Source organism: Halichoerus grypus, chromosome 4 (genome assembly GCF_964656455.1).
Source record: "Halichoerus grypus chromosome 4, mHalGry1.hap1.1, whole genome shotgun sequence".
NCBI lineage: Eukaryota > Metazoa > Chordata > Mammalia > Carnivora > Phocidae > Halichoerus > Halichoerus grypus.
In genome coordinates, this window is record NC_135715.1 from 88,531,746 (window position 1) to 88,555,936 (window position 24,191).

The following is a 24,191-nucleotide window of genomic DNA, read 5'->3' on the forward strand; positions in this document are numbered from 1 at the left end:
TGCACCCAAAACCATAAGATACCTAGGAATAAATGTAACCAAAGAGGCAAAGGATCTGTACTCAGAAAACTATAAAATACTCATGAAAGAAATTGAGGAAGACACAAAGAAATGGAAAAACGTTCCATGCTCATGGATTGGAAGAACAAATATTGTGAAGATGTCAATCCTACCTAGAGCAATCTACACATTCAATGCAATCCCCATCAAAATACCATCCACTTTCTTCAAAGAAATGGAACAAATAATCCTAAAATTTGTATGGAACCAGAAAAGACCCCGCATAGCCAGAGGAATGTTGAAAAAGAAAAGCAAAGCTGGCGGCATCACAATTCCGGACTTCCAGCTCTACTACAAAGCTGTCATCATCAAGACAGTATGGTACAGGCACAAAAACAGACACATAGATCAATGGAACAGAATAGAGAGCCCAGAAATGGACCCTCAACTATATGGTCAACTAATCTTTGACAAAGCAGGAAAGAATGTCCAATGGAAAAAAGACAGTCTCTTCAACAAATGGTGTTGGGAAAATTGGACAGCCACATGCAGAAAAATGAAACTGGACCATTTCCTTACACCACACACAAAAATAGACTCCAAATGGTTGAAAGACCTCAATGCTCACTAATGATGTAATGTATGGGGATTAACATAACAATAAAAAAATTAAAAAAAAACTAATGATGTAATGTATGGATATTAACATAACATAATAAAAAAATTTAAAAAATCATAAAAAAAAAAAGCCAGCCATGTGATGTTTAATGAATCATAATTAGTTCTCCATTTCCTTCCCTACACAACTAGGGTTGTCCAGACTGATGGCAGGAATTCGTATATTCTTTTTTTTTTTTTTAATTTTATTTTATTATGTTATGTTAGTCACAATTCATTACATCATTAAGTTTTTGATGTAGTGTTCCATGATTCATTGTTTGCGTATAACACCCGGTGCTCCATTCAATACATGCCCTCCTTAATACCCATCACCGGGCTAACCAATCCTCCCACCCCCCTCCTCTCTAAAACCCTCAATTTGTTTCTCAGGGTCCATAGTCTCTCATGGTTTCTCTCCCCCTCTGATTTCACCGCCTTCATTTTTCCCTTCCTACTATCTTCTTTTTTTTTTTTTTTTTTTAACATATAATGTATTATTTGTTTCAGAGGTACAGGTCTGTGATTCATCAGTCTTACACAGTTCACAGCGATCACCATAGCACATACCCTTCCCAATGTCCATCACCCAGCCACCCCATCCCTCCCACACCCCTACCACTCCAACAACCCTCAGTTTGTTTCCTGAGATTAAGAATTCCTCATATCAGTGAGATCATATGATACTTGTCTTTCTCTGATTGAGTTATTTCACTTAGCATAATATCCTCTAGTTCCATCCACATCATTGCAAATGGCAAGATTTCATTGTTGTTTTTTTTTTTTATGGCTTCATAATATTCTATTGTCTATATATACCACATCTTCTTTATCCATCATTCATCTGTTGATGGACATCTAGGCTCTTTCCATAGTTTGATTATTGTGGACATTGCTGCTACAAATATCGGGGTGCACGTACCCTTTCGGATCGCTACATTTGTATCTTTGCGGTAAATACCCAGTAGTGCAATTGCTGGGTCGTAGGTTAGCTCTATTTTCAACTTTTTGAGGAACCTACATAACCTTTTCCAGAGTGGCTGCACCAGGTGGCATTCCCACCAACAGTGTAGGAGGGTTCTCCTTTCTCCGCATCCTTGCCAACATCTGTCGTTTCCTGACTTGTTAATTTTAGCCATTCTGACTGGTGTGAGGTGGTATCTCATTGGGGTTTTGATTTGCATTTCCCTGATGCCAAGTGATATTGAGCACTTTTTCATGTGTCTGTTGGTCATTTGGATGTCTTCTTTGGATAAATGTCTGTTCATGTCTTCTGCCCATTTCTTGATTGGATCATTTATTCTTTGGGTGTTGAGTTTGATAAGTTCTTTATAGATTTTGGATACTAGCCTTTCTCTGATATATCATTTGCAAATATATTCTCCCACTCTGTCAGTTGTCTTTTAATTTTGTTGACTGTTTCCTTTGCTGTGCAAAAACTTTTTATCTTGATGAAGTCCCAATAGTTCATTTTTGCCTTTGCTTCCCTTGCCTTTGGTGATGTTTCTAGGAAGAAGTTGCTGTGGCTGAGGTCAAAGAGGTTGCTGCCTGTGTTCTCCTCTAGGATCTTGATGGATTCCTGCCTCACATTGAGGTCTTTCATCCATTTTGAGTCTATTTTTGTGTGTGGTGTAAGGAAATGGTCCAGTTTCATTCTTCTGCATGTGGCTGTCCAATTTTCCCAACACCATTTGTTGAAAAGACTGGCTTTTCTCCATTGGACATTCTTTCCTGCTTTGTCGAAGATTAGTTGACCATAGAGTTGAGGGTCCATTTCTGGGCTCTCTATTCTGTTCCATTGATCTATGTGTCTGTTTTTGTGCCTGTACCATACTGTCTTGGTGATGACAGCTTTGTAATAGAGCTTGAAGTCTGAAATTGTGATGCCACCAGCTTTGCTTTTCTTTTTCAACATTCCTCTGATTATTTGGGGTCTTTTCTGGTTCCATACAAATTTTAGGATTATTTATTCCATTTCTTTGAAAAAAGGTGATGGTATTTTGATAGGGATTGCATTAAATATGTAGATTGCTCTAGGAAGCATTGACATTTTCACAATATTTGTTCTTCTACTCCATGAGCATGGAAAGTTTTTCCATTTCTTTGTGTCTTCCTCAATTTCTTTCATGAAAATTCGATAGTTTTCTGAGTACAGATTCTTTGCCTCTTTGGTTAGATTTATTCCTAGGTATCTTATAGTTTTGGGTGCAATTGTAAATGGGATCAACTCCTTAGTTTCTCTTTCTTCTGTCTTGTTGTTGGTGTATAGGAATGCCACTAATTTCTGTGCATTGATTTTATATCCTGCCACTTGACTGAATTCCTGTATGAGTTCTAGCAGTTTTGGGGTGAAGTCTTTTGGGTTTTCCACATAAAGTATCATATCATCTGCAAAGAGTGAGAGTTTGACTTCTTCTTTGCCAATCCGGATGCTTTTTTTCTTTTTGTTGTGTGATTGCTGTGGCTAGGACTTCTAGTATTATGTTGAATAGCAGTGGTGATAGTGGACACCCCTGCCGTGTTCCTGACATTAGGGGGAAAGCCCTCAGTTTTTCCCCACTGCAAAAGATATTTGCTGGGGTTTTTCATAGATGGCTTTTATGATATGGAGGTATTTGCCCTCTATCCCTAACTCTGAAGGGTTTTAAATCAGAAAGAATGCTGTACTTTGTCAAATGCTTTTTCTGCATCTATTGAGAGGATCATATGGTTTTTTCTTTCTTCTATTAATGTATTGTATCACATTGATTGATTTGCAGATGTTGAACCAAACTTGCAGCCCAGGAAAAAATCCCACTTGGTCATGGTGAATAATCCTTTTAATGTACTGTTGGGTCCTATTGGCTAGTAGTTTGGTGAGAATTTTTGCATCCATGTTCATCAGGGATATTGGTCTGTAGTTCTCCTTTTTGATGGGGTCTGTGTCTGACTTTGGGATCAAGGTAATGCTGGCCTCATAAAATGAGTTTGGAAGTTTTCCTTCCATTTCTATTTTTTGGAACAGTTTCAGAAGAATAGGTATTAACTTTTCTTGAAATATTTGGTAGAATTCCCCTGGGAAGCCATCTGGCCCTGGGCTCTTGTTTGTTGGGAGAATTTTGATTACTGCTTCAATTTCCTTAATGGTTATGGGTCTGTTCAAGTTTTCTATTTCTTTCTGGTTCAGTTTTGGTAGTTTAGACGTCCTAAAGAAAGCAGCCATTTTTTTTCCAGTTTGTCTAATTTGTTGGCATATAGTTGCTCATAATATGTTCTTAAAATTGTTTTATTTCTTTGGTGTTGGTTGTGATCTCTCCTCTTTCATTCATGATTTTATTTATTTGGGTCATTTCTCTTTTCTTTTTGATAAGTCTGGCCAGGGGTTTATCAATCTTATTATTTCAGAGAACCAGCTCCTAGTTTCTTTGATCTGTTCTACTGTTCTTTTGGTTTCTATTTCATTGATTTCTGCTCTGATCTTTATTATTTCTCTTCTCCTGCTGGGTTTAGGCTTTATTTGCTGCTCTTTCTCCAGCTCCTTTAGGTGTAGGGTTAGGTTGTGTACTTGAGACTTTTCTTGTTTCTTGAGAAAGTCTTGTATTGCTATATACTTTCCTCTTAGGACCGCCTTTATTGTATCCAAAAGATTTTGAACAGTTGTGTTTTCATTTTCATTTGCTTCCATCAATTTTATTAATTCTTCTTTGATTTCCTCATTGACTCATTCATTCTTTAGTAGGATGCCCGTTAGCCTCCATGTATTTGAGTTCTTTCTGACTTTCCTCTTGTGATTGAGTTCTAGTTTCAAAGCACTGTGGTCCAAAATTAGGCAGGGGATGATCCCAATCTTTTGGTATCAGTTGAGACCTGATTTGTGACCCCAGGATATGATCTATTCTGGAGAATATTCCATGGGCACTAGAGAAGAATGTGTATTTTGTTGCTTTGGGATGTAATGTTCTGAATATATCTGTGAAGTCCATCTGGTCCAGTGTGTCATTTAAAGCCTTTACTTCCTTGATGATCTTTTGCTTAGATGATCTGTTCATTTCAGTGAGGGGAGTGTTAAAATCCCCTACTATTATTGTATTATTGTCAATGTGCTTCTTTGCTTTTTTTATTAATTGGCTTATATAATTGGCTGCTCCCATGTTTGGGGCATAGGTATTTACATATGTTAGATCTTCTTGTTGGATAGACACTTTAAGTAGGATATAGTGTCCTTCCTCATCTCTTACTATAGACTTTGGTTTAAAATCTCATTTGTCTGATATAAGGAATGACACCCCATCTTTCTTTTCTCCATTAGCATGGTAAATAGTTTTCCACCCCCTTGCTTCTCAATCTGGAAGTGTCTTTGGGTCTAAAATGAGTCTCTTGCAGACAGCATATCAATGGGTCTTGTTTTTTTATCCAATCTGATAACCTGTGTGTTTTGATTGGGGCATTTAGCCCATTTACATTCAGGGGAACTATTGAAAGATATGAATTTCATGCCATTGTATTGCCTGTAAGGTGACTGTTACTGTATATTGTCTGCGTTCCTTTCTGGTCTATGTTACTTTTAGGCTCTCTCTTTGCTAAGAGGATCTCTTTCAATATTTCTTGTAGGGCTGGTTTCATGTTTACAAATTCTTTTAGTTTTTGTTTGTCCTGGAAGCTTTTTATCTCTCCTTCCATTTTCAGTGACAGCTTAGCTGGATAAAGTATTCTTGGCTGCGTATTTTTCTCATTTAGTGCTCTGAATATATCATGCCAGTCCTTTCTGGCCTGACAGGTCTCTGTGGATAGGTCTGCTGTCAGTCTAATGTTTCTCCCATTGTAGGTTACAGACCTCTTATCCTGAGCTGCTTTCAGGATTTTCTCTTTGCCCTGAGATTTGTAAGTTGTACTATTAGATGTCGGGGTGTTGACCTATTTTTATTGATTTTGATGGGGGTTCTCTGTGCCTCCTGGATTTTGATGCCTGTTTCCTTCCCCAAATTACGGAAGTTCTCTGCTATAATTTGCTCCAATATACCTGCCCCTCTCCCTCTTTCTTCTTCTTCTGAGATCCCAAATATTCTAATATTGTTTCATCTTATGGTATCACTTATCTCTCAAATTCTCCCCTAGTGATCCAGTAGTTGTTTATCTCTCTTTTTCTCAGCTTCCTTATTCTCCTTCATTTGGTCTTCTCTATCACTAATTCTCTCTTCTGCCTCATTTATCCTAGCAGTTAGAGCTTCCATTTTTAATTATACCTCATTAATAGCCTTTTTGATTTCAACTTGGTTAGATTTTAGTTCTTTTATTTCTCTAGAAAGTGATTATCTATTATCTTCCATCCTTTTTTCAAGCCTAGCTAGTATCTTTATAATCATCATTCTGAACTCTAGTTCTGACATCTTACTAGTGTCCGTATTGATTAGGTCCCTGGCAGTCAGTAGTGCCTCTTGTTCTTTTTTTTTAGGTGAATTTTTCCATCTTGTCATTTTGTCCAGAGGCGAATAGATGAATGAGAGAACAAAATGCTAACAGGGTAACAATGACCTCAGAAAAATATAGCCTAAACAAATCAGAAGTGACCTGAAACTGGGGGAAAAAGAAAGGGAAAGAAAGAAAAAAAAAGAATATGATCATATATGATCAGGTTGGACTAGATCAATGCCACACACTAGATTTTGGGCATATTTTCGTCTGCTAGATGACATTGCCTCCCAAAATTTTAAAGAAAGAAAAACTTGTATATGTACAAAAGTAAAGGTAAATACAATGAAGGAATGGAATATGACTGTAAAGATGAAAATTATAAAAGTTTTTATAAAAGGAATTGATAAGAAGTTGGTTGGATAAAGAAAGAAGAGAAATAAAAAAAAAGGGAGAGAATGTGATCAGGCAGGAGACTAAAACAAAGCCATACACTAGAGATTTAGGGTATATTTTGGTCTGTTAGAAGAAACTGTATCCCAAAATTTTAAAGAGAGAACAAATTGTATAAATAAATAAATAAATAAATAAATATATATATATATATATATATATATATATATATATATATATATACACACACACAGAAAATAAGATTAACTACAATGAAGGGATAGAATATGACTCTAGTAATGAAAAATAAAAAAAGATTTTTAAAAAAGGGATTGATAAGATGTTGGGTGAAAAAGGGAAAAAGAAAAAATTAAAAAAAAGATGGAAAAAAAAAGAGAATTAAAAAAATTTAACTTTGAAAGGTAAAGAATCATGGGAAAAAAAGCCATGAATTCTATGTGCTGTTTTCCCCTAGTGCTGGAATTCTGCTATCCTCATTGATCAGTAAACTTGGTCTTGGCTGGCTGTTCTTGCTGATCTTCCGGGAGAGGGGCCTGTTGCCGTGGTTCCCAAATGTCTTTGCCCGAGGCAGAATTGCACTGCCTTTGCCAGGGGCCAGGCTAGGTAATCTGCTTGGGTTTGCTCTCCAGAGCTTTTGTTCCCAGAAAACTTTCCGTACAGTTTTGGAGGATGAGAAAGAAAATGGCCGCCTCCCAATCTCTGCCCCATAGGAGCCGAGATCTCAGGGCCCCACTCCTCAGTGAGCCCCCAGAGAAAAGCTGTCAATCACTCCTGTTTCCCTGGTCTCCGGGCCACACTCCATGCTCACCTGGCCTGTGACCGAGCTTTTCTATCTCTGGCACATGACCCCATTTCGAGTCTCCAAACCCAGCAGATTCCTGCAGAGCGCTCCTGCGTCGCTCCTCCCGGGGGAAGAAGGGGAGTTGCCCTGGATCTGCCACTTGTTGGCTCGCTGCTTCCAGAAAGTGGTTGCTTTTCTGTCCAAGGAGTTGCTGCTATTCTTTTCTTCAATCTCCTATTGAGTTTGTAGGTGTTCAGAATGGTTTGATACCTATCTAGTTGAATTCCTGGGACCAGAAGAAATTTAGGTCTCCTACTCCTCTGCCATCTTGCTCCTCCCAGGAATTCATACATTCTAATAATCCTTCTAACTTGGCCATTGTGTGCCTCAATAAAATTTATGTATTTCCCCCCCAAAAAATTAGGGGGTGTGGAAAGAACACATCATATCTACTATAAATAGCAATCTGGCTCATTGAATAAGTTTTGAGATTTTATTGTTTCTTTCCAAAACGCCAAGAAAAATTTCTTTTTAAAATGTGAAAATTTGGGGGTGCCTGGGTGGCTGAGTTGTTAAACATCTGCCTTCAATTCAGATGATGATCCCAGGGTCCTGGGATTGAGCCCTACATTGGGCTCCCTGCTCTGCTTAGAGTCTGCTTCTCCCTCTCTCACTGCCCTTCCCCACCAACTCCTGCACTCTCTCTCTCTCACTTGTTCCCTCTTAAATAAATAAATAAATAAATAAATAAATAAATAAATAAAATCTTTTTAAAAAGTGAGTATTTGATGAAACAATGTGTTGGAATATAGTAAGAAGAAAGAGAAGAAAAGAGGATATTCAATTTCAATTTCCAAAAGACAAGGAGAATAAATAAACAGACAAAAAATATGTATATATGTTAGAGCAATAAAATAAAACAATTTAATGCAGCTAACAGGAATAAACTAAAAATATATAATATATAGTATTAATATATAGCATATAACATAATATGTATGATATATAATTAAGAAAATATATATATTATTTATTTATTTTAGCTGAAATAATGTATATATATAATATATACACTAAATTTTATATTATATATATATCATAGAAATATTGGAAAATACAGAAACATATTCAGTGTGAAATATATATTAATACAAATTCTGGAAAGATAATGGCATTAGGGCCTAGGTTTTGAATTTTTCCAAATCCCCAACATAAACAAACAAAATAAGAAATACCTAAACCAATAGCCATGACCAACATTTACAACAAAATAAGTAAAAATGTATTTCTACAAGAATAATAGGTATACAGGTGGAGGTAAACTACCAATGTCTACAATGACTACATGAATTGCATTAACATCTCTGAGGAGATGGCAGAGGGAAGCAAGAAGGTATATGATAGACCTGAGAAGAGAAACACCAAAGGAGCCAATAGATTGTCTTTGAAAAGGAAGGCAAACGATCTGAGAATATCAGATCTCGGCTCCTATGGGGCAGGAAGCAGGAAGAGCACACACATGCCCACTAGGAATGAAGGCAAAGGATGCCTAGTAACATTTGAAAGGGCCAGAAGAGTCTAGTTCCTTGTAACTGTCAGTCAAGCACTCCCTTAAAAAAAGTTCCTAACTGAAGAGAAACTATTTGGAATGAAATAAAAATGGAGCAATGTACAAGAAAGAAAGGAAGTGAAAATTTAGATAAAATTACAGGATTAAAAGCCAGGAAGTCTCAGAAAACAAGCCACCATATTTTTCAGTACTACATGAAAATAATAAAAGAAAAATCTCTATAGATTTATAAAAGCTACCTGAATCAAGTTTTATTCTAACAGTTCAGGAAAACTAATTTCTCATAAAAAATGAAGAACACAAAGAATTGAGATGAATTCCTTTATAATTTACCTTATGAAAAAGGACAGTAAGAGAGCAGAAGAACATTTCTGCTACAATGAAATGTGTCAGGAGGACATGTCAATAAAATAGATGAAAACTATGATATACTATTCAAAATAAGCTAAAAGCTAATAAGAAATTGATATAGGACATAAAGAACAATAAAGTAAAAGTTAGAAAATCTCAGAAATAGTGACACCACTCAGGAAAAAAAAAAAATTGGAAATAAACAAAAAGTTGTTTCTCAAATGAAAATATTGAACAGAACATTAGAATGGGCAAATAGAGCAGATAATGCTTTAAGATAAGTAGATGAAAAATAATAAAAATTAGAAGTCAAAAACAGTTGATGAAAGTGATAAAAGTATTAATAGCATTAATTATATAATTACCTATATAAAACTAAGGCTAAGTTAGGTTATAAGGAAATGAGAATCATATGCATTTTGATATGATAAGATAATGTAAATTTAGTGAAGATACATTAAAAAAAAGAGTTGGACTAGAAAGAGAATATTTAAAAATGCCTGTATTCAGTAAATATACGTAGTGATAATATTAATAATCTTTTTCTTAAGGCTATCAAGTTTGTATTCTTGGATAAAACAAATGAGTAATTATTCCATCATACTCCACATTCTTGAGAATGAGGATTCTCAATATAAAATAAAGAAAATACATGTAATATAGAAGTGAAGTGAAAATTCTGTTGACTTTATATTTGCATGAGAGGTATTGGTATGAGATATTTTATCTTAAAATGTGTGACTGTGTGTCATAGCTCTGATCATTGAAAAGTCATCATAAAATGAACACTTTAATAGTAATAAGCATTCCTAGTGTGAAATATTAATTTTAGTAAAAAAAAGCAGGACCTGAAGAAGTTTAGCCTAGATGAATGTCTAAGGGAAATTACATACAATTTGAGCCTAGACCTAGACTATCTTGTGTCATGGCAAATAGAAAGAAACCTATCAAAAACTACTAGTGTCATATCAAATGTACCCAAGCTAATGGGACAATTTGAGTTTCAAATAATATAATAATTTCAATGAAATTAAGCTCTTTAAATATGTTTAAATTCTTGAGTTTATAGTAATATCTAAAAAATAATTACTCACTTTCAGAGGCTGATGGAGGTCCAATTAACCATCTTGAAAACTAGTCAAGCATATATTCTGACTTTTTTTTTTTTTAATGAACTGTACTGAAGAGAAACTAAACAAGGAAGAGTGTCTCCTTATAAAAGCATTTCTAATAATAAATGGGAAGCAATGATAGAATAAGAAAATACCCGGTATGTAATCTTTAATGAAGTAATGGACCTTGAAAATCACCAGTTGCTAACCTTACAAAAAAGGAGACAATTAGACCTTGTCCTTTCTGGTAAGATGACATACCTTCTATAACATCCTTAGTGGGATTGAACCTGAAACAGCTAATGCATCTTAATACAACCGTGCAGAAAATACAAAGGACAGAGAAACAGCTGAACCACACCATAAATATGCAATTAGCAGTATCTAGATGGTGAGAAATTCTAGAGTTTAAATGACCGGGGTTCTTCAATAAATAAACAATGAGGAAAATAAAAAGATAAAAAGATAATTCATGAATTAAACACAAACATACTCGCTAGGTAAAAATGGGCAAGACTAAACTATTGTGTCTAAGGGCATAGAGACGAGTACTAAAACTAAAGAAACAGAAGGAAGTTATTACTTTAGAAATCAGATAGTGGTTATTTCATATTTTGAGTTGATAATCTGGTTGGGACACATGGAGGGGTTAAGGAGGTGGCTGTCAAATTTCTATTTCTTGATCTGGGTGGAAGTTACAAGGGCATTTGCTTTAGCGCTCTTACTAAGTAAACAATTTCTCTGTTTTTCTGTATTTAGGTTTATTTTATTTTATTAATTTTTAGGCAGGGGCAGAAAGAGAGGAAGAGAGAATCCTAAGCAGACTCCACACCCAGTGCAGAGCCTGTGAGGGACTCCATCCCACAACCCTGAGATCATAACCTCAGTCTAAACCAGGAGTCAGATGCTTCACCAGCTGAGCCACCCAGGTGACCCTGTGCTTATTTTATAACAACAATAACAGAAAAGTGAAAAACTACCACTTATGTGTGTTTTTCATGTAATTGTTTCACTGTGTTCATCAGAAAGATCATACAGAGTATATCGATGACAAAAATCTTAGTCTGTAGAAGTGTATCACGAACTTGCATTTTAAAGTCATTACTACAATTGTGGTTTCTATCATGATTGTGATCATGTTTACAAAGAATGAAGACCATTGATTTAACATTCATTTAACACTTTTCATGTCCCAATAGAATGATAGTTGTGAAGATAAAAAGATGAAAAAGATAAGGATCTGTTCCAAAGAACTCATTATCCAATGGGGGAGAATAACAAAAATAAATTTACAATGAAAATGTGTGTCAAATACTAGCTGGGTATTCATTAAACATATTTCCTTTATGACCTGGACACACAACTCTTTCCCAGCTTCCCCTTCAATTGGTGTGGCTACATGCTTGGGTTATGCTATTGAATATGAGCTGAATTAATTGTGGCACTTCTATAACTGGACCAAAAGAACCTCCACATGCAACCCTTACTTCTCTTTCCCCTTGTCCTGTAAATGTGGAAGCTACATGTTGAATAGAGTGAAGTCGTAAGTTGCTAAAAGGATACTTCCCTGAATCACAACCTGGGGCACAGCCATATGCTTATTAGGGACACTCTTTTTGGGTTTTATTTTAGTAAGCAACAAACTATTAATTTGCTAAACCACAGATAGCTAGGGCTTATATGTTATAGCAGCTAGCATTATTATAATTAATATATGAATCAGCAACTTATGTGGGGTTCTATCATTTAAAAAAAGCCTCAACTATGTAACCCCATGGTCAAAAGGCAAGAAAATCAGTATCAGAGGCTGGAAGGATGGAGTCCCATGTCATGGAGTTGCAGAAAACTTAATAGCTTCTGTCATCAATACCTGAGAAAGCAAGTGTCTACTGAGTCTATGGCTCTCACAGAAGAATTTAGAAAACAGACTTTTAGTTGGATATTTGGTTTTAACTGGTTGCATTTAGTAAGATATTAGAAATAAGGGATGAGCTTTAAAAAATTGGCTGGTTCAAAAGCAGAAATGAAAATGAATAGAGAAAGTCATTAAATGCAGTGCAACAACTAGTTGGAAAAGCCAACTGGTTCTAGATATAAAATGGAAAAAAAAAATTAAATAGCTTTTGAGCAACAAACTCCCCTTGAAAGACCTAGCCATGTGGCAAAGAACATTTCGATATTATCACTCAAGCCAGATGGACTCCAGGAAGACTTTGTTAAATTGGGATACAGAGGCCAGGAATGGGAAAAATTATGTATATAAACATATGATAGATGATAGTGAGATGATAGAAAATTATAAAGTATACTTTATAAAGGTATTTATAAAGTATAAATTTGAATAAAACTAATGGCCCATGGTCTGACTGAAGGAATAAATTAGTAGCTCATTATTAAGTAGACATTTCATTCCCAAGAAATCCATAAACCAGAGCCTAATACAAATAAAAATAATAGCAAGAAACTTTTACACAGACATGAAGAAGGGAAGCAAAAGCTGTAAGCCCACAGTGAAGGCCTATTCTTCAACATCCACTTCAGATGTGGCCATGTGTGTAAACAAATGAGGAAAATTCTCAAAATGTATGGTGCTAAGAGCCATGAAGAATAATATATAGAGAACAAATATTCCACAGGAAAGAACTGAGGTCAAATCAAAGACCTTCTTTACTGTCAGGTCAGAGAGCTCTCCCAATAACACTTGCTTGGGAAGATTTCATCATTTTCATGGACCAGTAAGAGCTATGTGCCTCCTGTTTTCCTCTGTATCAAATGTGGGCTTTTATTATGGATATACAGGTCCAGCTCCACTATTGTATATGGGATGCATTTGTGTGGGATAGAATAAATTGTCTTTCGTTCCTTCATCCCCAGAGGGTAAAAAAAATACATGGCTTAGTGTGGCTTGTTTTCAAACTTCATCTTTTATTTATTTTTTATTTATTTTTTTAAAGATTTTATTTATTAGAAAGAGACAGGGCCCAAGCGGGGGAGAGGCAGGCAGAGAGAGGGGAAAAAGCAGGCTCCCCGATAAGCAGAAAGCCCAATGTGAGGCTTGATGCCAGGACCCTGAGATCATGACCTGAGCTGAAGGCAGATGCTTAACTGACTGAGCCACCCAGGTGTTCCAAACTTCATCTTTTAAAAAGGCATTATATTATACATAGTTTTTTGGTACTCATTTTCTCACTCAGAATTATTATTATATGTACATACTGTATATACTTTCAGTTTATTTTCACTGCACTTTATTCAGTTTTATAGCTGTAATATAAGCTACTCTGTGAATATACCACAGAAAGTTCATCTGCTCTCCTGACCATGGACATTCCAGTTGTTTCCAGTTTTTGCTGTTATAAACATTCTTGCATACACATGTAAAGATTGACAAGTCTTGGCTATATAATTATGGCTAGTACTACCATGTCTTAGAATATTGGATATTTGACTTCATAAAACGATGCCAAATTTCCCAAATGAGAATGCTAATAACCATTAGTAAAGGATCTAATATAATTCATTTCCTTAACAGTATTTGGGATTTCAACCACCTCTTATTTTATTCCAATTGTATGGTTAGCAAAATAACAAATTACTATGTTCTTATTTTTCCCCAACTTATTGTTGAGGTTGAATATCTTATTATAAAAATACTGAAAATTATATTTCTGTTCTGTAAAATGTTCATTTTCTCCTGGATTATTTGCTCTTATCTTATTGATTTTTGGAGTGTCTTATATAACCTTAATTTTAAGCATCTATTGGTTGTCTGGAGTGTAAATGTCTTCTGGAGATTTGTAGTTTATCTTTCCACTTGTATCTTAGAATAAGTGGAAATTGTATATTTTTGGGATATTCAAATTTATCAACAATTTTTGATGACTAACACTTTTTATATTTTACTTAAAAAAAACTGTTCTCCACCTAGAAGTTAAGAAGACATTTTACTTAGATTTTTGCTTATAATATTTGTTGACATTTGTGTACTGTGTGTTTACTATTATTTTTTTTTTACACAATTTTATATTTACTGAAAGCTTTTTCAGATCCTTTATGGAATATATTTTGTAAATTTCTGAAAGAAAGTGAAAAGAGAATCTACATCGTGGAGGGTGGGAGGGTGTACAGAATTAAAACAGTAGGCAATGTAGAAAATGAAACAGATCACTTCATTTTGCCAATGGTGAATGTGGATAGCAAAAAAAAAGGTCGTTGAACAGCAAGTGTAAGGGAACAGCTGTGAGATGTGGAATGAGGTCCTGGCCACCTTATCTTGCTTGGCACAATGCTAAAGAGCTCAATTTAGCTAACTCCAATTGCTTCTTTATTATGATAGTTTTCCATGATCTGCAATGGCCTTCAAGTTTTACTTTTTTTTTTTTTCTGCACTGGGATTTAATCTCCATTTTTGCCCCCAGAGATTGCCCAACAATAAATATTTCATAAAATCATTGAATTATATATATAGAACCAGAGAAATCTTCAGTTCTTACTAATATAAATCTGAGTGATTTTCAGAAGCACACAGAAGAAATTTTAAAAGAATAAAATTCAAGACTCCATCTTCTAGATTTTCTGATTAAACAGGATTGCCATTGAGCCAAGAAAGTATCCTAAAATATTACACAGGCAATTTTAGCAATTAACTAATCCTGGGAACTATCGATCAATTAATACTTTTTTTTTTTTTTTAAGATTTTATTTATTTGACAGAGAGAGACACAGCGAGAGAAGGAACACAAGCAGGGGCAGTGAGAGAGGGAGAAGCAGGCTTCCCGCCGAGCAGGGAGCCCGATGCGGGGCTCGATCCCAGGACTCCGGGATCATGACCTGAGCCGAAGGCAGATGCTTAACGACTAAGCCACCCAGGCGCCCCAATTAATACTTTTCCTTTTATAAGCAAGGACAGTTTGGGCAAGATTGCATCGGTTTTAGAATTGAAACCTTAAAATTTCAAGACCCTGGGCAGGGTGATGAGATAGAAATGAGATTTCATATCTAAATGCAGATGATACAGATATACATATAGATACGCATTTAGAGAGAGAATTTGACATATGTTAGACATGCATGCATCCTTCCCTTTTGTCTTCTTTCTTTCTTTCCTTTTTTTAGAGAGAGAGAGTATGTGAGTGCTTGAGCAGAGCAGGGGAGACGGGGAGGGAGAGAGAGAATCTTAAGCAGGCTCCACACGCAGCAAAGAACCTGACATGGGGCTCCATCTTAGGGCCCTGTGATCATGATGTGAGCTGAAATCAAGAGTTGGACACTTAACAGACTGAGCCACCCAGGTGGCCCTGCATTCTTCCATTTTGATTTCTGCTCCATAGAAAGATGCAGTGGAAAGGAAATTACAAGATAAAGCTGAGGAGGACTTTCAGTTCCCAATTCTGTATGTAAGTATGTTAGAAATTGTTAATATGTCCTAACAACTAGCAAAAAGTAAACAGACTGAAATATTAACAACTCTTTAGGGATCCATAAGAAAGGAGAGGACATAGGGTACACCACTACCCCAAGAAACAGACAAGGTAAATAAAAGAAGTCATGGCTTACTGGAGCAGAAACTTAGGAGCAGGAATCCACCTCAGGAACTAGTTCTGCGGTAGGAAAACTGACTTATTGCTGGAAGTTCAGTGTGAAGTATTCTAAGAGTTGAAAACTCCAGTATGGGAAGGGACAATATTGTGAGATTTACCTCCAGAAACTTGACTAGATTCCATCAATAACTATTAAAGAAAAAAACTGTCATGTGTTTACCCTAGGGGAGGGGAAAATAAATGAAACTATCCTGAAATATGCCGGAGTATTCTGTTCTTCGTAATATGGCTTGTCCTCAGGGAAACTAGTTAACCAGACCCAAACCTGCTGAGATAGTATCAGAGCCTAACTGACCCAGAGGAAGGGAAACATCCAAATCTAGCAAGCTCTAGCCTTCTACACGGGAGAAGAGAAATGCCCAACTAGACCCTACTCTACCCATCCTGCCCCACTAAAAAGGGAAGAAAAAAAAATCCCTAATAGAGTCCTGTGAAATTCAGTCCAGAGGCATAGGCTCACTAAATGGCTGAGACCTACGCATAAGATTATAGAAAACTTTCCCTCCTCCTACACCTTACCAGCACATTACTAAAGTCTATTTATAGGCAACCCTTTTACTCCTCTAACAAGAAGAAAATTGCAAGCCATAATGAAAGGCAAAAACAAAACAAAACAGAACAAAAACAAAAACAAAAATCTGAAAACAACAGAGCAAGCATCAGAACCATAATTGCAGGGATGTTGGAATTATCGGATTGAGAATTTAAAACAACTATGATTAATTTGTTCAGGACTCTAGTAGACAATATAGAGACCATGCAAGGACATATGGACAGGGTAAACAGAGAGGTGAAAATCTTAAGAAAGAATCACGAAGAAATAATATAAATTAAACAACAACAGCTCTGTAACAGAAATGAAGAATGCCTTTGATGGGTTCATTAGCACACTAGGCATGGCTACAGAAAGAATATGTGAGCTAGAGATCAATAGAATCCTCAAAAAATAAAAGCAAAGAGAACAAAGACGGAAAACAAAGCAGGATATCGAAGTACTGTGTTTCAACTACAGAATGTGTAATATATGTGAATTGAGAATATTAGAAGAGGAAGAAAAAGATATAGAAACAGAAAAACTATATGGAAAAATAAATCTTGAGAATTTCCCCTAAATTAATGTCAGACACAAAACCAAAGGTAAAAGAAGCTAATAAGAGTATACCAGGAAGGATAAAAAACCACACCTAAGCATATCATCTTTGAATTACAGAAAATTAAAGATCAAAAAAAAAAAAAAAATCCTGACAGAAGCCGAGGTGAAGAAACACCTCACATATAGAAGAAAAGAGATAAACATTAAATGCAACTTCTCCTAAGAAACCATACAATCAAGAAGAGAATGGGAAAGAATATTTAAAGTATGGAGAGGAAAACATGCACACACCAATACAGAATTCTGTAACCTCTGGCATTATCCTTCAAAAGTAAAAGAAAATAAAATTTTTCTTAGACAATGAAAAATTGAAGGAATTTCTTGCTAGTACATCTGCCATGCAAGAAATGTTAAAAGTGCTTCTAAGAGAAAAAAGAATAATATAGGTTAGAAACTAAAATCTACATAAAGTAAGAAAGAGCATCAAAGAAGAAATAAAGTAAAATAACAACTTTTATTTTTCTTATTCTTAATTTATCTAATGGATGACAATTTGTTCAAAATAATAATACCAACAATGAATCTGATATATAAAGTATATATAATCAGATATATGATATATTGTGTGTATATATAGGTATTATATATAATTATTATACAGTAAGTATGATTACATATAAATAAAATACATTACAGCAATGATACCAGGTATGGGAGGGAGGGAATTTGTTATTACATGATACACATACTACCTAGGAGTATAGTGTTATTTGAGGGGTCCTGGATTAGCTTTAAATGTCTGTTGCAGACCCTAGGGCAACCACTGAAAAGAGGGGGGGAAAAGTACAATTCATATACTAAGAAAGGGAGAAAATAAAATCATATAACATGTTCAGTTAAAGCCAAAAAATGGGAGAAATGTGGAAGACATAATTGATACAAAGAACAAGGGAAACAACTAAAAAGTAGTAACAAATAATATATATGTCAATCCAACTATATCAGTATCACCTTGAATGTCCATGTTCTAAATGCACAAGTTAAAAGACAGAGACTGTCAGAGTAGATTTAAAAACAACAACCAGCTATATGTTGTTTACAAGAAACTCATTTTAAATATAAAGACATATATAGATTAAAAGTAATTGGTTAAATTAAATTATACCATGCTAACACTAATTGAAAGAAAGCAGGATTAGCTAAGTTAATTTCAGAAGAGCTGAATTAAAGCAAGAAAAGTTATCAGGGATTAAAAAAAGACATTAGGTACTAATAAAGGTGTCAATTCTCAAAAAAAAAAAAAAAAAAGTCAAAAAAATCCTCCTAACAACAGAGCATCAAACTATGTTAGGCAAAAACTAATAGAACTGCAAGAAGAAATAGATGAATTCACTATGTTATACTCGGAGATGTCAATTCTCAACTTCTATCAGAAATGGATGGATCCAGTAGGCAGAAAATTAGTAAGGAAACAGTTCAGTTCAACAATACCATCCATCAACTGGATATAACTGACATCTGTAGACTACTTAATCTAACAATAGCAATACACATTCTTCTCAAGCTCACATGGAACATTTACCAGGCTACAACATATTGTGGGATAAAAGTATATATTAACAAATTCGAAGAATAGAAGTCATGCAATGTCTGCTATCAGACCACAGTGAAATTGCACTAGAAATCAATATCAAAAAGACAACCAGAACATTCCATAATACATGGGGATTAAACAATAAAATTCTACATAACAAATGGGTCAAAGAAGATATCTCAAGAAAAATTTTAAAATATTTTGAACTAAATGAAAATGAAAGCACAACTTATCAAAATGTGTGGGATGCAGAGAAAGCAGCACTTAGAGCACTGAATGCATATAATAGAAATGAAGAAAGACCTAAAAACAATCATCAAAGCTTCCACCTAAGGAAACTTAAAAAAAAAAAAATTAATTAAAAAAAAGGAGAAACAATACACATAAGAGCAAAAAAATAAAACAAGGAATCAATAGAAAAAATAAAAACAAAATGCTGGTTCTATAAAAAGCTTAATAAAACTGATAAGTCTTTGGCCAAGCAAAGAAAAAGAGAGAGGGACACAAATTACTAATGTCAGAAATAAAAGTTAACTAGACTTATTATGATAATCATTTTATAATACATACAAGTATTGAACCATTACATTGTACACCTAAAACTAATAATGTTGTTTGTCAATTATATCTCAATAAAAAATTTTAAAAAATTAAGGAGGGAATATCATTGCAGATCCTATAAACTTTAAAAGAATAATCAAGGGATATTATGAACAACTCTATGTCCACAAATTTGATAAACTAAATGAAATGGACCAATTCCTTTAAAAACAAAATCTGCCAGAACTTACATAAGAAGGGTAGACAATATGAATGTAGTTATATCTATTAAAGAAATGGAGGGATGCCTAGGTGGCTCAGTCGTTAAGCGTCTGCCTTCGGCTCAGGTTGTGATCCTGGAGTCCTGGGATGGAGCCCTACATCGGGCTCCCTGTTTGGCGGGAAGCCTGCTTCTCCCTCTCCCACTCCCCCTGCTTGTGTTCCTTCTCTCGCTCTTGCTGTCTCTCTTTCAAATAAATAAATAAAATATTATAATAAAAAAATAAAAATAAATAAAGAAATGGAGACAATAATAAATAACCTCCAAAAACAAAGCATGCTTATTACGCTTGCCAAAAACCCAGCCCAAATGGGTTCACTGTTGAATTCAACCATACACAAAAGGAATACATTGTACCCACTCTCTACAAGTCCTTTCAGAGAACAGAAGCAGAGGGAACACTTCCTCAGGCCAGAATTACCTTAATACCAAAACTAGACAAAGACATTACAAGACACTAGAGACCAAATTCTCTTTTGAACAATGATGTACAAATTCTCAACAAAATATTTTCAACTAGAATCCAACAATGTACAAAAAGGATTATACAGTATGACCAAGCTGGATTTATCCCAGGTATGTAAGGCTAGTTCAAACATTCAGAAATCAATGTAATCCATGACATCAACAGTCTAAAAAAGAAAAATCACATGATTGTCAGTCAATAAAAAAAAAAGCATTTGACAAAATTCAAAACCCATTGTGATTAAAAAAAAAAAAACACTTTCGGTAAACTAAGAATAGAGAAGTTTCTCACCTTGATAAAGACTATCTACAAAATTTGGGGTGCCTGGGTGTCTCAGTTAAGCATCTACCTTTGGCTCAGGTCATGATCCTCGGGTCCTCGGATAGAGCCCAGAGTTGGGCTCCCTGCTCAGTGGGGAGTTTGTTTCTCCCTTTCCCTCTGCCCCTCCCCCCTTCTTGTGCCCTCTTGCTCTCTCTCTCCCGAATAAATAAATATATATTTTTTTAAATTGATTATCTAGGGGCTCCTGGGTGGCTCAGTCATTAAGCGTCTGCCTTCGGCTCAGGTCATGATCCCAGGGTCCTGGAATCAAGGCCCACATCGGGCTCCCTGCTCAACCGGAAGCCTGCTTCTCCCTCTCCCACTCCCCCTGCTTGTGTTCCCTCTCTTACTGTGTCTCTCTGTCAAATAAATAAATAAAATATTTAAAAAAAGGATTATCTACAAAATACAAGAAAACCATATTACATAATGTTGGGAAACTCAAAAATTTTCCACTAAGATCAGATATAAGGCCAAAATGTCACTCTCACTCTTCATTTTCAACATTGTATTGGAATTTCTACATAATACAATAAAACAAACAAGAAATAAAATAAAGAGCATGCAGATTGGAAATGAAGAAATAAAGCTGCCTGTTTACAAATGATATGGTCATCAATGTAGAAGATATGGAAGACTTAACAAAATAATTACTGGGTCTAGTAAGAAATTATAGCAAGGTTGCAGGATTCAAGGTTAATATGCAAAAGTCAATCTTTCCTATAAATAAGCAATGAACAAGTAAGATATGAAATTATATAAATGGTATTGATTTTTTGAGTACCACAAAAATGAAACACTAAGGTATAAATCTACCAAATTATGTACAAGACCTATATGAGAAAAACTACAAAACTCTGCTGAAAGATATAAAAAATGATTAAGTAAATAGAGAGATATTCCATGTTTATGGAGAGATACTCCATGCTCATGGATAGGAAGACACTATTGTAAAGATGTCAGTTCTTCTTAAATTGATCTATAGAGTCATTGCAATCCCAATAAAAATCAAATCAAGTTACACTCTGTATAATGACAAACTAATTTTAAAGTTTATATGGAGAAGCAAAAGACCCAGGACAGCCAACACAATATTAGAGAACAAAATTGGAGAACTGTCACTACCTGACTCCAAGACTTACTATAGAGATACATTAATGAAGACAGTGTTGTATTGGCAAAATAGACAACCAAATCAATGAAACGGAATATAGAGCACAGAAATAGATCCTCATACATCATTAACTGATCTTTGACAAAGGAGTAAAGGCAATACAGTGGAGCAAAGAGTGTCTCTTTGCCAGAGTCCTGGAGCCATTGGACATCCACATCCAGACCTTACAACTTTCACAAAAATTAAGTAAAAATGTATCACATATCAGAATGTAAAATGCAAAAATATAAAACTCTTAGAAGATAAAATAGGAAAAAATCTGGATGACCTTGGTTTGGCAATGACTTCTTAGATACAACAACATAGGCACAATCCATGAAATAAAGAATTGATAAGTTGGACTTCATTAAAACCAAAAATTTATGCTGTGTGAAAGATAATGTCAAAGAATGAGAAGACATGTCACAGAGTGGGAAAAATTTTTGCAAAATACATATCTGTTAAAGAGCTGTTATACAAAGAGTCTTTAAAACTCAACAATATGAACACAAGCAACTGAATTTAAAAAAAAAAAAAAAAAAAAAGGGCCAAAAATTTAAACAGACACCTCAGCAAAGAAAATATACAGATGGTAAATGGCATAGAAAAAGATGTCCATATAATATGTCATTAAGAAGATATAAATCAAAATAACTTTGGTTTACCACCAGGTGCCTATTAGAATGGCCAAATCCAGAGCCATGACAATACCAAATGCTGTTGAGGATGCAGAACAACAGAAACTCTCATTCATTGCTTCTGGGAATGGAAAATGATGCAGACACTTTGGAAGACAATTTGACAATTTCTTTCAAAACTAAATATGCTCTTACCATGACTCTGCACAGATTCAGCAATGGCATCCCTTGGTATTTACCCCAAAGAGTTGAAAACTTATATCCACACAAAACCCTGCACACAGATGTTTTGAACAGATTCATAATTGCCACAATTCAGAAGCAACCAAGTTTTTCTTTAGTAGGTGATGGATAAATAAACCATGGTATATCTAGGCAATGGGATGTTACTCAGTGTTAAAAAGAAATAAGCTACCAAGCCATGAAAAGAAATACAGGAAACTTAAAAATATATTAAGTGAAAAAAAAGTCAATCTGGAAAGGCTACATAATGTATAAACCCAAATCTTAGACATTCTTTGGAAGACAAAACTATGGAGAAAGTAAAAAAATAAATAAATAAAAATAAAGTAAAAAAAATAAAATCATTGGTTGCCAGAAGTTAGGGAAAAGAGAGATGAATAGGTAGAGTGTTGAAAATTTTTATGGAAGTAAAATTAGTTTGTATGATTTTATAATGGTAAATATACTTTATTGTAAATTCGTGCAATCCCATGGGATGTACAACATCAATTGTAAACCTTAATGTAAATTATGGACTTGGGTGATAATGATGTGTCAATGTAGGTTCATTAGTTGTAACAAATAAATTACTCTGGCTTGGTATGTTGATAATGAAGACATCTATGAATGTGAAGGCAAGGGTTATAGGGGAAACCTCTTGACCTTTGCTCAATTTTGCTATAAACCTAAAACTGCTTTAAAAAATAAAGTTTTTTAAAAAATGAAAAACAAAAACTAAAGCTCAAAATATTAATCTAGTATACAAAAGGAAAATTGAAAATCAGCATGCATACTATGAACCAATGAAGTATAATAAAGTTATTGAATGAGAAAATTATATGTAAACCTTACATGAGATGAATCAGATGATGACATTATCTGGCAGTATCTTTTTTTTTTAAGATTTTATTTATTTAGTTGACAGAGAGAGAGACAGCGAGAGAGGGAACACAAGCAGGGAGAGGGGGAGAGAGAGAAGCAGGCTTCCCGCCAAACAGGGAGCCCAATGTGGGGCTCGATCCCAGGACCCTGGGATCATGACCTGAGCTGAAGGCAGAAGCTTAACCACTGAGCCACCCAGGTGCCCCTATCTGGCAACATTTTTAAAGCAGTCATCATAAATTCTTCAAGAATAAATGATAAATTCTCCTAAAAGTAGACAGAAATAGAAAATAGAAGTTATTTATAAAAAAATGAAAACCATAGAAATGAAAAATACAAAAACATGAAAATTTGCTCAATAGTTGAGTGGAAATAGCATAATATTAGTAAGTTTGAAGACAAACAAATAGAACATCTGAAATACTGAGAGGAAGACTAAACCAAAATTACATAGAACCCTAGGAACCTGGGAGGAACATAACAAAAATTGAAATTTATTTTAGTGGAGTCCCAGAAAGAGAAAAGAAACAGAGTGGGATTAAAAGAGTTTGCAACAAAATAATGAAATACCTTCCAAATTTGGCAAAACATACAAATCTGCATATTTGAGAACTTGAGTCAAATATGGATAGGGTACACACAAATAAATCAATCATGACACATCACAGTGAATCGAATGAAAACTAAAGACGAAGATAAAGTAGCTCATTTGTAGTAGAGCAGGAAGCCACCAGTCTCACCTCAAATGAGATATAACATTATTCCATAATCTCCTACTAATATTTTCCTTGCCTGAAGTGCTTCATTTAAGGGCTATGCTGGTAATAAATTCCTTCAGTTTTGTATGCCTGAAAGAAAGTCTTAATTTTAACTTGCTTTAAAAAAAAAAAAAATCTTCACTTGATGAAAAATTCTAAACTGAATTTCTATATCCAAAAATTCTAAAAGGTTGTTTTAAATTTTCTTTTGATAACTTACCTCAGTAATCTATTTTTTTAATTATTCAGTATTTATTTCAGTAATTTTCTTCTCATTTATCTTGTGCTTAGGTTTATTTTATTTTTTTAAGATTTTATTTATTTGACAGAGACACAGTGAGAGAGGGAACACAAGCAGGGGGAGTGGGAGA